This window comes from Chelonoidis abingdonii, chromosome 15 (assembly GCF_003597395.2).
Source record: "Chelonoidis abingdonii isolate Lonesome George chromosome 15, CheloAbing_2.0, whole genome shotgun sequence".
Taxonomy (NCBI): domain Eukaryota; kingdom Metazoa; phylum Chordata; order Testudines; family Testudinidae; genus Chelonoidis; species Chelonoidis abingdonii.
Window position 1 is genome coordinate 23467215 of NC_133783.1, and position 17578 is coordinate 23484792.

At 44.8% G+C, this 17578-nt stretch overlaps 1 protein-coding gene across 1 annotated transcript in view; it reads right to left on the reverse strand.

The window, feature by feature from the left end:
* Nucleotides 1-17207, reverse strand: part of CHST3 (carbohydrate sulfotransferase 3) — a 43189-nt gene extending 25982 nt beyond the window's left edge. Inside the window, exon 1 of the mRNA XM_032795205.2 lies at nucleotides 17152-17207. The gene's annotated coding sequence lies outside the window, so the exon portion shown is untranslated. The remainder of the gene's footprint in view (nucleotides 1-17151) is intronic.
* Between the last annotated feature and the right edge of the window lie 371 nt (nucleotides 17208-17578).

The window sequence follows — 17578 nt, forward strand, 5'->3', positions numbered from 1 at the left end:
ACCAACAAATGCAGCAGGTGACAGTGAAAAGGATACATTCTATGAGCAGGTGCAGGTTAAGATGACATGCCTAACCAGGTGTCTTCAATACACAAATTGGCAAAAACTCTACTAGCTGGGAAGGAGTCATGGGCACAGTAGTGGAAGGCATCCAAGCTGATAATGGCAAACAGTTCTTGAATCTCTGTGGCACAAAACCTCCGGAGACAGGAGACAGGCTGTTCCAGCACAAGCGGACTCACAAGCTCACATGGAGATCACCAGACAACGTGACTGTCAACAAGACAAGTATACACACAGACTAAAAGATGCGCATCTTCTTTGAGAGACATCAGAGTCAGAAGAGGAGTAGATGTTGCCTCCGATCATTTTCTCTTAGTGGCCATGTTATAGTTTAAACTTAAAAAGATCACGAAAACAGACAAAAGGAGTGTTTATAGCAATAGAGAAGTTCAAGGACAAAGAAATGCAGATCAGATTCCAGACTGAACTTAGCAACCATTCCAGTGGTTTACAGGGCCAGGCTGATTAAAGTCTAGAAGACAGCAGGTCAAACTAAAAGAAAACAATAGATGAGTGGAAAACTCTGAAGGGAAAAAAGGAACAGTGCACGATGAAGGCAGAACAATTAGAGATGGATGGAAGATACAGAGAAAAGGACAAAGAAATAAAGAAGGGATGCAGGCCAGATAGAAATGCCTGAGTTCAAGAAAAGGCTGCAAAGGCAGAAGTAGCAGAACAGAGGGGAGGTTACAAGCAATCATACAGAATAATGAAAGACTTCTCAGGAAGAACCTGACTGTCACAGGTGATCCTCATCAGGGACTCTCACAAACAGATGTTGAAACACATGAAGAACAAGCCAATTAAAAGAAAATTTCCATTCCACATTAAACTGTCTAGAGCTGATGCTTATGTACTAGCTTGAGAGAAATGACAACGCTAAGATAGAAACAGAAGAAGGACCAACAACACCAATGAAATGTAATCAGCCATCAGAGACCTTAAACAAGGGATAAGTTCTTTGGGTTGACAGAATTCAAGCAGAAGTACTAAATGCAGGTGGCAAAATTCTAACTGAGCGTCTAACAAAACTCTGTAAAAAAAAAAATCTGAGTGAAAGAACAAGTGTCACAAGACTGGAAAGATGGTATCATCGTGGCATTGCCAAAAAAGGGTGACATCATCAGTGCGTGAACTGTACTGCTATCAATCCCAGGCAAAGTATTGGCTATGGTTATTCTGAACAGAAAGAAGGTGGCAGTGGATGGAATACTACGGGAAGAACAGGATGGGTTCTGTCCAGGTAGATCACATTGTGGACAGATGTTCACTCTTTAACAGATAGTTGAAATAGCTACTGCTTGGCAAAATCCCATCTTAATCAACTTTACTGACTTCATGAAAGCATTTGATAATATCCACAGACACATACTGTGGAATACTGCTAGACACCAAACAAGCTAATCAACAAAATGAGGGAGTATATGATGGAAACAGATGCATAGTAAGAACAGATACAGCCCTGAGTGAGTGGTTCAATACTGGGGCTGGAGTTAGACACGGGTGTGTGTTACCACCAATCCTCTTTGGATTAGCAATAGACAGGGTGATGAAGCAGGCAACAAAAGGTATAATGGACGGTGTAAAATGGCAGGTTTCAGAGTAGCAGCCGTGTTAGTCTGTATCCACAAAAAGAACAGGAGTACTTGTGGCACCTTAGAGAATGGGTTAGTGGAGACAAATTACACAAGATTGACTTTGCTGATGTAACTGCTTTTCTAAGTATGACCTGGAACAGAATGACTGCCCTTACACGGGAGAACAGGACGCAGCAAAAATTGGATTGAAACTAAATGCAAAGAAACCCAAGATTATGTAGGAAATTGGACAACCGATGCAACCGTCTATATGGATGGAAAATAAATGAAACAGGTAGAAGTGTGCTGCTCTATGGGGAGTGTGATGACATTTGAAGGTGGCTGTGATAGATATTCATACAAGATAAGGGAAAGCAAACACCATGTTTGGAAGGATGAACAAACAGAGGTCTCCACATCAAACTAAAGGTCAGACTATACCATGTGATTATAATGAGTAGGCTACTGTATAGAGCAGAGACTTGGCCAATGACAGTGGCTAATAAAAAGAGATTGCAGGCTGCCCGTGACAGATGGCTGAGGAAGACACTAAACATTTAATGGAAGGACAATAAGAAATGTGAAAATAAAGGAGCAGATAGAGCAGGACGTGTTGGAAAATATCATCAAAAAAAGAAGGCTCAGGTAGCTGGGACATGTACACCTTGTGGAAGATGGGAGACTTGCTAAGCAGGCACTGACTGGATACTCAAAGGAGGAAAAAGAAAATGAGGAAGGCCAAGGAAGAACTGGCAGAAGAGTGATAGAGGATGCTGAATGTACTGGCTTCACCTGGGATGTACTGGCATCACCTATGCACCACATTTCAGTAAGAAGTGAAAATGAGTCCCCAGTGCATAGCTGTCCCATCACAGAAGGTGGCAAATGATTTTGTACAACTCAGGAGGGACCCAGACTGCAGGGCATGCCGCAAGTCAAGACTGAGGTGCATTGGCACAGCTGAGCAACAGAGGCTAGAACTGGAACAGTGGCATGCGACAAACAAAGGACTGAGGCATGTGGGGTGTCCTGGCTGGGAACTGCAGGGCTCCAGGAGAGGATTCTCTGCCTTCTCTCTCCCAGTCATGCATGAATTCACACACCTCACTTACTACTCTGCAGCTGCACACTCACTGTCACATACTCCATCTACCCCAGCTGATGGACCCTGGAACAGCATGGTCTGCTCCTTCAGGGGTCTAGGGCCAACCAGCCCTGCTGGAGTGTCAGACCCCACTTTGAAGGAGTCAGGTGATGCCCATAAATGGCTGAGAGAGTTGAGGAGGAAGGTTGGCCCCTGTGAGAAAGGGGAGCTGAATGAAAGGATCCTGTAATCTGTGCTGGTCAGGGGAATAGCTTTGGTTTGGGTTCCTTTGCTAGTTTCGTGTGTGAATTAATAAACTGTGCCCTGAGGGATGGGCCTGAAAGACACTGGTGTGGTTAATCTTCCTGGGGTGGGGAAACAGGCCAGCAGCACTACAGACCCTGTCTGTGCAACCATCAGTGTCATCTCACTCGTAACCTCCCCTGTGCTGAGTGTCTCCAGGGGTCAAGGGATGGGAGGGGAAGTACAACAGTAATAAAAAGTCCCCAAACCAAGTAGAGTTGAAGAAGTTTGGTGAGTTCTCCCTGCTCTATTGATGGTTCAAAGCAGCACTTTACAGCAAAGCCCATCTGCTGTTCTTCCTACGGCCAGAACTGCAAATGGTTGCACCAATAGTATAATTACACTGGTCTACAATTTTTGAGAAGTCGTGTGCTTCAGAGATAAAATGCGCTATTTATTATGTATTTTGATGTGCTGAATTCAAATATGACAATTAAAACAACTGATTGGCTACTGTTCTAAGATATTTAAGTTTTTACATTTTATGTCTATGTATATTGTGTAGATAGTAGAGTTTTAATCATAAATTGTAAACCTAGGTCTTTTCATGTGTTTATGGTTGCTTTACATGATAATATTTCACCTGTCCTGTTTATGTAACACTTTAAAAATCAGCAAAAGGGTTATATAAATAAAATTTATTATGAAACAAAAGGCAAAAAACTATTATGTACATAGTTTAGTCCTATTCAGTGTCTACTCGGCGCTTCTTGGCTTGTCTCTTGTATTCATTAAATGGAGCATCTCTTGTCACTGTCCAGCAATAGTCTGCAAGCATTGATGGGCTCCATTTGCCCTGATAGCGTTTCTCCATTGTTGCAATGTCCTGGTGAAATCGCTCGCCGTGCTCGTCGCTCACTGCTCCGCAGTTCGGTGGAAAAAAATCTAGATGAGAGTGCAAAAAATGTATCTTTAGTGACATGTTGCAACCAAGGCTTTTGTATGCCTTGAGGAGGTTTTCCACCAACAACCTGTAGTTGTCTGCCTTGTTGTTTCCGAGAAAATTTATTGCCACTAACTGGAAGGCTTTCCATGCCGTCTTTTCCTTGCCACGCAGTGCATGGTCAAATGCATCATCTCGAAGAAGTTCACGAATCTGAGGACCAACAAAGACACCTTCCTTTATCTTAGCTTCACTTAACCTTGGAAATTTTCCACGGAGGTACTTGAAAGCTGCTTGTGTTTTGTCAATGGCCTTGACAAAGTTCTTCATCAGACCCAGCTTGATGTGTAAGGGTGGTAACAAAATCTTCCTTGATTCAACAAGTGGTGGATGCTGAACACTTTTCCTCCCAGGCTCCAATGACTGTCGGAGTGGCCAATCTTTCTTGATGTAGTGGGAATCTCTTGCACGACTATCCCATTCGCAGAGAAAACAGCAGTACTTTGTGTATCCAGTCTGCAGACCAAGCAAGAGAGCAACAACCTTCAAATCGCCACAAAGCTGCCACTGATGTTGGTCATAGTTTATGCACCTCAAAAGTTGTTTCATGTTGTCATAGGTTTCCTTCATATGGACTGCATGACCAACTGGAATTGATGGCAAAACATTGCCATTATGCAGCAAAACAGCTTTAAGACTCGTCTTCGATGAATCAATGAACAGTCTCCACTCATCTGGATCGTGAACGATGTTGAGGGCTGCCATCACACCATCGATGTTGTTGCAGGCTACAAGATCACCTTCCATGAAGAAGAATGGGACAAGATCCTTTTGACGGTCACGGAACATGGAAACCCTAACATCACCTGCCAGGAGATTCCACTGCTGTAGTCTGGAGCCCAACAGCTAGACTAGAGCCAATCAACAATTTTAAGCATCATTTTCATTCTCAGTGACCCAGAATTAGTAAAGTTTGACTACATTCATTTCAGAAGCATTTTGGCTGTAGAGCAGTGTTACAGCCCTGAGGAATTCATTTTTTCTTTCCTGAAGTTGTCTGCTGGCACCACCTCATCTAATTGAGCACAATTATATACTAGCATCACTCGCAATTCTTTGTAAGCACAAAATGCACAGCTGGAACTGCTGTCATATAGGGAAAGGGAGGGAAATAAAGGTGTTAAGGAGAAAATTATGGAATGAGAGACTGGATGGGCCAGCCATCTGCCAAAGTCAGTCAAAGGCAGTTTGCTCATCCATCCATTCCTCCGTGTTGCAGACTATGGGCAGCAATAAATGGGAGACATCACACAGGCATGGAAATAAATGTAAAGTTCAGATTACTAGGGCAAACCAGTGGAAGGTGTGAATAAATGGAGTCACATTTCCCCAAATAACTCAATGGTCAGTGAAAGAGCTCCCGGAGTGTGAACTATGAGCCTCTAGTTCTAGGTCCCACCCCGTTCTTTATGGGATTCCTTTATTCATTCATCCTTTCTTTCACCTCCAACCCCTGCTTTTATGACTATAATCAGAGACAAATTCAAACTCAATGGAAATGAATGTGTAGCACTAATTACTCCTCTCCAATCCCCTGGTGCAACTTCTTTGAACTTGACTGTGGTTCCAACTCATTAATGCTGCTGTAGAGTATTGATGTTCTAGAATCAGAGTACTCAAGTGTCAGACAGGGCGAAGGCTCCCCTTGTCTCGGAGTAATGGAATCTGCTTTGGTGTCAGCTGGGCTGAGGATTACCTTAGTATGGGAATTCATCTAGCATAAGAAATCTTGAACAGGTTTCTATTTGTTCATTTTGCATAGACTCCGCATCTCCTCTGCTGTGCACTTCTCCATCCTTCCATTCTCCATCCCCACCACTCCTCTCATACACTCTCTCCAGTGATAAGCAGCACTCAGTGGCTAAATAGTCAATGATGTTTTATTGCTTGATTAGTGGAGGGTAGAGATGTTTCTTCAAACCACATCTGAACAGGCTAACTACAGACTACATTGGCCAAATTCAGACCCATGTAAGACAGGAGTAACTCCAGAGAAACTGCAGCCTGCTTGAACCAACTCTGAACTTCATCCCATCAGTCAAACTGGAACTGCTACAGCTCCTGGAAATATTTACATTATATATAAGTTCAGAGACAGCCTCAAGTGACTGCAAGGGCGTAGTTCACTTGACAGGCTCTCTCAATGCCATAAATGGCAAAAAAGCAGACCTTTAATGGATGGATTGACTATTTATAGTTGTGTGGACTGCATGTGATTCATTTCCTGGAACAAGGACCTGAGGCAAGAATACCCTTGAATAGGAGTATACTGGAGGGCTTATTAGGACACATACCCAATCACAAAGGGAACTGCTGCCCCAACTCAAAGGTCTTGCCTTCAGCATGTAGTTCTTGAGGGGACTCTTGCAGGACTTAGCAGCAGCCAGAGCCAGGCAGAATGCAGTAACTCCCACGTAGCTCAATCTTTTTTTCAGCATTCCTGCTATTTCATGCCTGGGCCTCCACCAAACAGACCACCAGACTGATGTATAGTGCTAAACTGGATGATAGTTTTGTGCTGTGAGCAAACATTCGCTGAAATCAGCAAACATTTAATTTGTAAGCCTAAACAGGATTTAAATCTTGCACACCAACAGGAAAGTCTTGCACACTAATGCACTGTGCTACTTATTCCCACTTCAGAGAATCGTATCGAACAGAATACATAGACTAGGATATTCCTGCCAAGTGGGAGTTGCTTTGTTTCTAATTCTTGGCTGTACATTATAGGTGCTGCAGGTCGCACTGCAATAGTTAAGGCTGACCAACTCCTTCCACTATAATATTCTGTTTTCAGTTGCTTATAATATATATATTTCATCTTTTTACTTTATCAGATTAAAAAAATAACGAGAGCTAATGAGGAAAAAACACTGTGAAAATAGTGTGATAAGAAGTGTAGTCTTAGTTGTGGTTTCTGGTGCTACTTTTGCTCACAGTCTGAAGAAAATCTTGTAGCCTATAAGTTGCTTCTAACCTGACTGCCTCTTCAGACTGTATTGTATTAACCACTTTAGTGGTTGTTCAAACTCCTACGCTTGCTTCAGAAACACGACAAATTTTTCCCGCTCCCTTTCTCTAAGTGAAACTTTGATGCTGCCTCTAGATTTTCTCAAGTTATGATGTTACTAATGTAAAAATAAAATAAAGTCTGGGTGGATTGTACAGCTTGTTTTCAAAACACATCCTCAGAAATATCAGCTTGACTTAGGGATTCTATGCATGTACATGTGGCGACATGCCCCCAAAATAGGAACACTAGATAGAGAGAGTGGTGTGTGTGAATTTATATTCACTTTAAGCCATTCTCACAGTTAGGCAGACAATCTACTCTGTAGCCATCATCTTGCCAGTTAAGCTGGAAACAGCAATGCAAAAAGGGGTCCCATCAGGAAATGCATAACATGAAGCAGCATGAACGTGGGATGAGTGTCATTTGGTCACAGGATGAAAGCCTTGGGCTGCATTTGACTGACACAACCATTTTGTTTTTTTAAGATGATGGCCAAGCAGAATTTTATTTAAAAATTAAAATCAAAGAGTATGTATGTGAGTAAAAGAAAGTTGTCTCACTGTACATTTTTAAAGCTTCCTGAAATAGGACCAGCTCCCATCTAAATTAAGTAGACAGTGTTCCCCTGGAAAGCCTCAGTCAGAGCAGAAGAGTTGGAGCTAGTGAGTGTACAAATAACTGCTGCCCCACTCTACCTATGACTCCTCAGCATGGATATAGCGGACTGACTTTCAGGGATTTTCAAGGTGACATCCCTGGAAAACTCCCAGGACTCTGTAACTTTAGGTTAAGAGCATTTTCACTCTCTCTCCTACTTGGTTCTGATACAGTCTCTTGATACAGGCAGAGAAACTGGACGGATTTATATCATCTCTCCACTGGGCAAAAGAATTCTGGCATATCTCTGTACAGGCCAGTGCAAGCAAACAAGACACACACACACACAACTTCCACACATCATTTACAGCATTGATTCTAGTAAGCAAAGAGTCAGAGGATCCAGTCTGAGTAAGTCTTCAGATTCTCAATGACTCCTCTGTTTTGACCCAGCTTTGGGATGAGTTGAACGTGGATCTCCCTAGCGGCCAGCCATCTAGAGGGCTGGATGGTAATATGTATGTATAGGAGAGGAATATAGAGAAGGAGTACGTAGGTGGGCATATATGTGGATGGGATGGATTGAGTGGGAATGTACAAGTTGTCTGGATGCTGCCACACAGCAGTGGCCTTGCATAAAGGATGATCAAAGGCAATCTTGTTAGTAGAGATAGAATATTAGGGTTGGAAGGGACCTCAGGAGATCATCTAGTCCAACCCCCTGCTCAAAGCAGGACCAATCCTCAGACAGATTTTTGCCCCAAATGGACCTCTCAAGGATTGAACTCACAACTCTGGGTTTAGCAGGCCAATGCACAAAACACTGAGCTATCCTCCCCAATATATGAGTGACAGCATATGTGCACCCAGGGTTGAGAGCACAGCAGATGTCTGATACGGGCAGACTTTTGTTACTTCTGAATTGTTATTAGCAAGCTCAGAAAAAGAAACTGAACCTTTAAAACTCCTTCTTCCCTCCCTATCTTCCCCACACCAGTCTGACTTCCTCTTTCTATGCTGCTAATTTTCTTAAACTTAACAATTCTCCTGAGTTCTAGGTTCTCTGTCATCTGGGGAAGTTCAGGTTTTTGTTTCTTTCATTGTTTTTGGCTTTGTTTTCAAATAAAAGTAGTTCATGCAAGGCCACAAAAGAGAAGAATGGACCATTGCTTCCTCTTTGTTCTCTGCAGTACTCTGAAGGGCAGAAGTAAACTATTGAAAGACTATTAACTGCTCTACAAGTCACTCGTTGCAGTCTATTTATTCATACATTTTGTAACTAGATTTTTTTTAAAAGCTACTAATTCCTTGATATTGCTTGCCCTGTTCTTCTCATTTGCTCATTTTCCCATCATCCACTACAGGCTAACAGCTGTTTCTCTCTCTTCTAATATTTGTTCCATTATTTTGCTAGGATAAATATATCAAATATTATTATTTGCATTATGGTAACAGCTAGAGGCCCCTGTTGAGATCAGAGCCCCGCTGTGCTAGAACCCATATGTGTACACAGCAAAAGATAGTCTATGCCCCACAGACCTTACACGTTGTGTAAGGATAGATGAAACAGGAAGACTACTTTGAATAGGTTTTCCACAGCCCTGGACACTGCAGCAGCCATTGTTAAAAGAAAAATTCAAGTGAGAGAAGGGGCATGTTCTGGCTTTTATTTCACAGATGGCTGTTGAAGCCCAGAGAGATTGGGATTTATCCAAAGTCAGGCAGGAAGTCTGAGGCAGAGCTGGGGATCGAATCCTGATCTCCTGAGGCCCAGTCCAATATCCATGTCTTTTCTTCTATCAATGTATAATAATTAGCTGCTTTAAAACTCCATGGTAGTGGTTTTTACATCCTGTACCTTGGTACATGGTCTGTGCAATTGTTAGTAGACAATTTCTGTCGAAACTTAAGATGATTTGAGCAATTAGTTTTTGAGATCCATAACTTAGACAATCAATTTTTAATCCTGTTTTTAAAAATGTCTAACCTTTTTTTTTTGGGACCACATCTTATCTCAGAAATAGCTTTTCCTAGAAACTTCAGATGAAGTTTACTCAGAAGCTTTGGGCAAGATCTAGTGTGCAGGACCAAATCTGACACAGGGAAAGACATATTTGTCAGCTATTCACTGGCAAAATAAGGACTGTCAGCATGAGGTGTCAGGCTCCAACAGAATGTAAAGGGCTATCAGTTGACTGGTGCAGACTTAAGCTTTCTTTGTTGTTTTTCAATAAGTTTCTAACCCTCCTCCTTGTGCAGAGAGCCTTCCAAGTGGAAATTCTTTGCTTGGGAGTTCTGTAATGAATTCCTCTGAAACATCAGAGATGGCCATGGCAGGAGATGGGACACTGGATGGGGTAGGTCAATGCTTTGAGGTGGTACTGAGTATTCTCCCTCTCTCAGGTGCTTGGCTGGCTGGCTGGCCGGTTCTTGGTCATATGCTCAGGGTCTAACTTGATCGCCTTATGTGGGGTCAAAAAGAAATCCATCCACCTGCCCCAGGTCAGATTGGCAGAGACCTTGGGCTCTTTTCACCAGACTCTGCAGCACATTACTTGCCAAGATTATCTGGGTATAGTTTGATTGTTTCCCTGCCATTCTGAAAGCCTCAGGCACTGATGCACCTTGGTCCACCCTATTCTCTGCCTATGGGACATAATTGTCTATTCTCCTGCTGGCAGTAATACTTTGATCTAATGTCAGTTGCTGGGTTAGTGTGTGGCTGCTGAGTGGGGTTGGTGGTCTGTGCTATACAGGAGGTCAGAATAGAGGACCTGATGGTCCTTTCAGGCATTAAACTCTATGACGGTAAAAGAACAGAAAAATTCTGGCTCACTCCTCCTTGTTAGCTATGGCCTTGCCCAGGCTCCTCACTCACTCATTACTGACATCTTCTCCTTCCAGGTGCACCCCATGCCAGGCCAAAGATGACAGGCACCATCAGAGTCTTTATTACCCACCCACTCCTCTCTGATAGCTGCTCTTTTCTTTAGTGGTTATGCTAGCAGTACTACCAGGAGAAACTGTCCACTGCTCTCCCCTACTATGCTACATGAGCAGAACAGCCCCTCCCTTGTCCTTACAAAGACTGCAGACTTCTTAAAGGCCTATGGAAAAAGCTGACAAAAGAACATTACAGGTCCCACTCTCAGCAGCTTTAAATTTGCAGTGGAAATCCCCTTCCAACAGGACTGGAGAAGGGCTTAGAGACATGTCAGGAAAGAAAAATTAAATATTTTCCTGTCTTGGTTAAGCTCCCAACCCCTATCAACTGCTGTTTGAAGAGAAAGTTGAGATTACCCTGCAGAGAGAGAGAGGGAGCACACATCGCAAGGTTCCTCAGAACTAAAACAATCCAATTGTACCTTTCATACCGCAAGAAATGAAGCTCACAAATAAAACCATGAACCAACTATATTCTATAACAGCATCTGACTCTTTGCAGCTTTCCCAGAAAATTGCATGGGCATTCTGTGGCTCACTCCTTAGCCCACCTCCTCCCTTCCTCCATTCTAACACATCTGGCCCTGGTGAGTGTAGAAAGAGAAAAGGATGGACTTGTTTCTGACTCACATACCAAAATTTCTGAATAGAGCACTGAATTGGAACTCAGGAGGCCTGGGTTCTATTTCTAGCTCTGCCACTGGCCTGCTGGGTGACCTGTGGCAAGTCACTTCCTCCCTCTTTGTGGCTCAGTTTCTCCATCTGTAAAACACAGGGATAATAGTATTCACCTTCTTTGTAAATCCCTTTGAGACCTACTGATGAAAACTGCTATTTAGTAGTTATTATTATTGTTATTATTTATTATATGTTGTGTGTTACATAAAGAATCAAATCCTGGAGGTAAAATCCCATTGACTTCAGTGCCTAAGTAAGGACTCCAGAATTTCTCTGGGGGTGTGTGTGTATAAAGAGAGAGAGAATGCACAAGGGTTATACTTAATTTTAAAATAGATGCCAGTGGTTTTCTTCTTAGCCTGTTTACTCACTGGGGTTCGTGGGAGGTCAAGCTGGGGATTTGCTTATTTATTTTTCTCATTTTGCCCCCCCGTCCTCCTCCAGACCACTCTGGACAGGTTTTCCACTGCCCTGTTAAACTGACTAAGTGTGCTGGGTACAGGAGCATCCACTTAGAAAAGAAAAGCAAGTGAGATGAGCATTTGTAAGAAAAGAGGCTGCATTCTGGCTCCCAACACAGCATAGACTGGGGAAACAGGGAAAAGTGCCGGTAGATGCCAGCAGATCTGTACTGGCATTTTTATAAGAATCTTTTGATGTATTTACTTCAAAATACAGGATACAGATGGACTTTCTAGGCCCATTATTTATTATTGTGTCTGCCTTGAAATAGGAACTGATTGCTTTGATAACCAGAATGAGATTTGCTTTTCTATCGTGCCTTTTATACCATGGAATCCCAAAAGGGTTTACTAAGCAATGACTTAGACGTGAGGGACTTCATTAATAATGGTGGTGCTGCCATGACTCTGTAGTTCAGATGGATCACTGTCTGTTCTCTTTCCTCTACAGCAGAAGTACATCAGTCAGATAAGGTGCTGTGCTATGGCAGGATGCTGGCCCTTTCTCAGTTGATAACAGACCTGGGCTACCAGGGCTCGCACTAACACTCTAAAAAAAGCTGTGTAGACAGCGCTGTGAAGTTGCAACTGGGGCTGGAGCTGGGGCTCTGAAGGCTAAGGAAGGGGATGGGTTTCCAAGCCCTGCCTCCAGCCCAAGCCACAAGTTCAAAGTGCTCTCTATATAGCTATTTTTAGAGCACTAGTGCGAGCCCCACTAAGTCTGTCAACCCGGGCTGGCAGGCTTGCTCCAAAATGCCGTGCTGACATACCCAGGATGCACACCTGAGAAGGGGAACTGTCTCTCCTTTCTTTCTCTAGCAGTTTTGCCTTTCTCTAGCACATCTGTTTGGCTTGTCATCTCCCCCCCATTTACGGTTGCCTCCACTGGGCTTTTTGCCAGAAAAGTCTGTTGAAATGAAGCAGAACCCTGTTATTGTTTGCTGGATCTGACTATAAGTGAAATGTGCCTCACTGGATATTTTTGCTGCTTCCAAAAAATACTCCGTTGACTCAACCACAGTTAAATGAAGACGGACTTTTCAGGCAACGACATCAACACTAGACAGAGGGCTTGTTCCAGGTCGCATTTTGATAGCTGCTCTCCAATCCTCCATCCTGCTCATGGCTCCGTAAATACCTTCCAACTGGTGTAAAGGAGGCAGCCCTTAGAAGATCGCACTCCGGTTTTGTCTTCATCAGCATTACCAATTAACTCAAGTTAGCAAACACATTTGTGCATGTCAGCCTGGACACCACAGATGTTTGTGGTTTATCCTAGAACAAATGTGTGTGTCCTGGAACAGAGGTTTAGGGAGCGTCCAGACTGTTAGCTAACTTAAGCTAACTGATATAATCAACCAATTGGAGTTAAAAATCCTCTGGTGTAGACACAACCAAAAATGTAGTGACCAAGTGCCTCATGTTCAGGAAGCTCTGCCAAAGAACTGCAATTTTGGAAGAGATCACAATGTCTCAAATCCACTCCAGAACAAATGAAACACTAAAACACAGTGTGCCATACCAAGTCATTATATGCATTGGCCATGTCATTTCATGCTATAACATTACAAGTCCAGGGAATGTAATTATGCCCTCAGAAACCCTCTACTCAGAAGGAATAGGAGTAAGGGGAGCTGAAAAACAATTTTAATAGGAGAAAAATTGATGAGGGAGACTGAGAGTTAAGGGCTTTGGTTTCCCCTGGTTTTACAAATATGAAAGACTAGACCCTACCTCACCCCTTCAGTGCCCTGGACACAATCAATCTAAGGGTTCTGCCATCAGATAGCTTTTAAGCAGGAGAAATGAAAATCACACAAGTAACAGAGAATGTAACTCCCTACAACTGTGAGGTCTTTGTGGGGCAGATGGAGCAGCAGGGACGGACTGGGAATGAGATGGCGAGTTGTTTGGGAGTCTTGATGAACATTTCAATTTCTACTCTTCTATCTATTAGAAAGCAAGGGTAGCAGGAGGCTGCTTCTCCTGACCACCTCTTGGGCCATATACCCTTGAAGAAATAATCCAGGTATGTGATTTCTCTAAAAGGGCATGATACAGGAAATGGTTTGGAAAGGGGAAAGAGCGATTTAGTATATAATTTACTAATTATTCTGTAGACTACTTAGTAAGACAGATCATCTTCTGGACCCATCTCTGCTCCCAGCCCAACCCTCAAGCACTGCCTCCTTGGTTCCCAAAGTGGTTCACTCTGCAGACTGTGAAGAAGGGTTAAGGGGGGCACTGCTGAGCCATGAGTAGGCCTGAGAACTACTGGCTTACACCCCAGCATATGTGCAGGTAAAGAGGGAATGAGTTGTGCCTGGCTGCTGCTGTTTCTCTATAGCACAAGATATAACGTTGACTGGTGTGTGTACCCTCTTCCCTCTCTGTCCCAGAACACATTTAGAACAACAGAGGTATGTCTTTGTCTCAGTAAGTTCTTTCTCAAGGATATATATTCTACGTACTGCTTTCAAACTCTCCCACAACTCAGGTTCCCTCTCTCCCACTCTGGGAAAATGCCCTTCTAGACAATCGCCCAGATTCTATGGGAATGGAATGTCCTTTTCTATTTCTCATAATCCCCCTGACCCATTCCTGCATTGAGAGAACAGAGAAACTGCTGAGCACTGTGCCTGTTCAATAGGCTAATCTGAGACCCGCATTTGCTCCAGTTTTATTGTGTAAACAAAGCAGTATGTTTCCCTGATCCCACTATCCAAGCTCCTGCAGATAGGACAGGAAGCAAGAAGCAGTGTTAAGAAATAGAGAATTTCAGCTAGTAAATAAATCTGTTATTGTGCTCCTGGGGATTGGAATGAATATCCCAGAATGCAGCTGTGTGCATATAGCACATTTTCAGGAAACATAGTGTCCCCCCAAAGCAACAAGTCAGGTGTATGTGTTACTGACTGACATCATTATCTCTTCATCACCCTGCTCTGGACCCATAAATCACCCCAGTTCCTAGTGGAAAAGGACAAGTAATGCAAAAAGGGACTTAGATCCCTTGGGGAAATGAGGTAAGTCAAGATGAAATCCTGTGGTTTATGCATATAGGGATCTATTCTCCCACTGATGAATGAGGGATTTATGTGGATAAGACCTCTTACTAGTAACAGGAATTATCCACAGAAAGCCTCACGTGCTCTGACAGAAGAATACACCTATGTGTCTGTTTCTCCATCTTGGAGTTTGGCTACAGCAATCAGTTAAGTCAACAGGAGTCAGTGCTTCCGATCACCGTGGCTGCAGTCTAAAATGGAGGAATTAGCATGATTTGCGGTGGACCTGCCAATGCCAACTCTGTATCAGAACTCTCTGGATGGAACTTTCAGACATGGACTGGTGCTCAGCCCCAGTCTGCACCAGTGAGAAAGAGAAGTAAGTGAGGAGAATTTTCCATACCTCTGAGCAAGAAAACAGGGTTGACAAGAAAAATGATGCAATTCCATGATACTTATGAGTAAATCCCCTTTTCGAGAGCCAGACACATTGCTCTTTTTGGACAGAAGCTCACAGTTAGAGCTGGACTGTCTGTCCTTAATTTTTAACAAAGTAACCAAAAGAACTACATCAGTGTTTTTCAAACTTTTGTATGGTGACCCCTTTCATACAGCAAACTCATAAGTGCAACCCCCCTTATAAATTAAAAACACTTTTTTTGTGTGTTTAACACTATTATAAATGCTGGAGGCAAAGCGGGGTTTGGAGGTGGAGGCTGAAAGCTTGCAACCCCCCATGTAATAACCTTGCAACCCCCCTGAGGGGTCACTACCCCCAGTTTGAGAACCCCTGAATTACACGGTGTGGGAGGTTCCTGGGCTAACAAGATCTTCTCTTGTGAAGAACTGCATTCAGATCTAGTATCAGAGGGGTAGCCGTGTTAGTCTGGATCTGTAAAAGAAGCAGAGAATCCTGTGGCACCTTATAGACTAACAGACGTTTTGGAGTGTGAGCTTTTCGTGGGTGAATACCCACTTCGTCAGACGCAGGATTCAGATCTAACTAACTTTAATAGTGAAATGGAAGTCCCCAGTGGACATTTGTCTACAAAACCAAGATGTGGTTTAGGGCAGCTTACATTTTCTGCCCATGAGAAGCCCAGGAATTATCAGAGAGTGCTGCATGCCCTACCTGAGATGGATTGTCTGAGGCAGATTGTCAAAGCTGTCTATAGTAGCCAGGACCAGGAAAGATGCAACTAAAGACTGAAGTGAATTGGCAGAGGTGGGTGAGCCCATGATAGAAACTGAAGAAAGTAAAGAGTTAAGGGGAAACACACAAAGTTTTAGCTATCAATATTAAATAGGAAACGCATCTGCAGCTACCCTAGCTAGGATATAGTTACAAAGATCACCAATTTTTCTGCTGGGATCAGGAAGAAATCCCTCCTCCCTCTCCCTGTATAACACTATATGGTGCATTAAGGAAGTTTTACACTTTCCTCTAAAGCATCTGCCCATTGCCAAAAAAAAGGATATTACACTACTCTAGATAAATGGACTGCCGGGTTTCTGATCTAGCTGCACTTCCTGTTCTTCATGTCATGGAAAAAGAAACCATACTTAGCACCGGTCTCTTTGTTTCCACCTACCTGGATGTGTGGGTCTTCCTTAATTCCTTAACTGGCCAGATCCTCAGCTGGTGTAACTAGCATAGCTCTGTGCTGACCCAGCACATTCAAGACAAGCATTTTAGCCTGCGCTTTGAACTGCCTTTCACTCCCAGCAATGCTGCTTCATTTTAAATCTGCTGGCAATTTACATTCTGGAAGGAGGTTCCATGAATCATTCCCTAAAACTTCCATCTGAACAGGCCGCGTTGCACAGCACACACACAAGTTTTCCCGAATTGTATCCCAAAGTTGGAAGGACAATTAATGCAATGACTCTTGCCCGGCGAGGGTTGCAACCACTGCTCCTGGCTTTGCCGGAGAGCCTGACCCTCCAAATCGCAGCCTGGCTTTGGGGTGAACGGATGTTTATCTTCTCCTCTTTCTGTTTCATGCAGCTTAATCCTTTTTGCAGCGTGGCCTTTGCAAAGCCAAAATCCGGCTAGCTGCTCCCCGGACTCACCGTGTCTAGCTTGCTCTTGAGCTCTGTCCTCTCTCTTCCTTCTGGCCGTCTGCTCCGTCCCTAGGGGGACGCTAGAGCACGCGGAGTGCCGCGGGACTTACACACAGAGCAGGGGCCGCGCGCCCCCCGGATTGCCCCCAGCGGCACAGCCCGGCTCTCCCTGGCGCACCGCGCCCGGCCTGTGCTAGCTCTTCTCACGACCCTTGGGCGTGTCTGGAGGGGGGGGGGGCACGGGGCCCAGCCGCGCTCCTCGGGGCACGTTTCCTGCCCTCCTCAGGGCGCAGTGTACCGGCCGGGGCTGAGCGCGCCGCGGGCATCAGCGCACGAAGGGTCCCCCCGCCCCGCCAAGGAACAAAAGCGGCGGCGGCGGCGAGGCGCCTGGACCGTGCACGCGACCGGTTGCCTTACCCGGCTCCCTCCTCCGGGGACGGCCGCGGGGAGCTCTGCCCGGCGGGACGGGCTGCGGCCAGGGCACCATCCGCGCTCGCTCCTCCAGCGGCGCAGCGCCTGCTCCGGGGAAAGCGCCGCCGCTTCCCAGCGCCAGGCTGGGGCTCGCTGCCCCCCACCCCCCAGCCGGCGGCCGGGCTCTCGCCCCTGGCAGGCACAGGGCTGGGGGCCGGGAGGCTGCAATGGACGAGGGGGTCGGGTCGGATTCAGAGCAGCCCCCGGGGGCGGAGGAGTGAGCTGGCCTCCCCCCGGCACTGGCACACGCGCCTCACGCCGCCGCCTGGACCCCGGCCCCTCGGAAAGTCGCTGCTGGGCCGGAGGTAGCGGGCGAGCCCGCGACGGGCGGCGCAGGAGAGTTTTCAAGTGAGCCAAAGTCACCAGCGGGTCC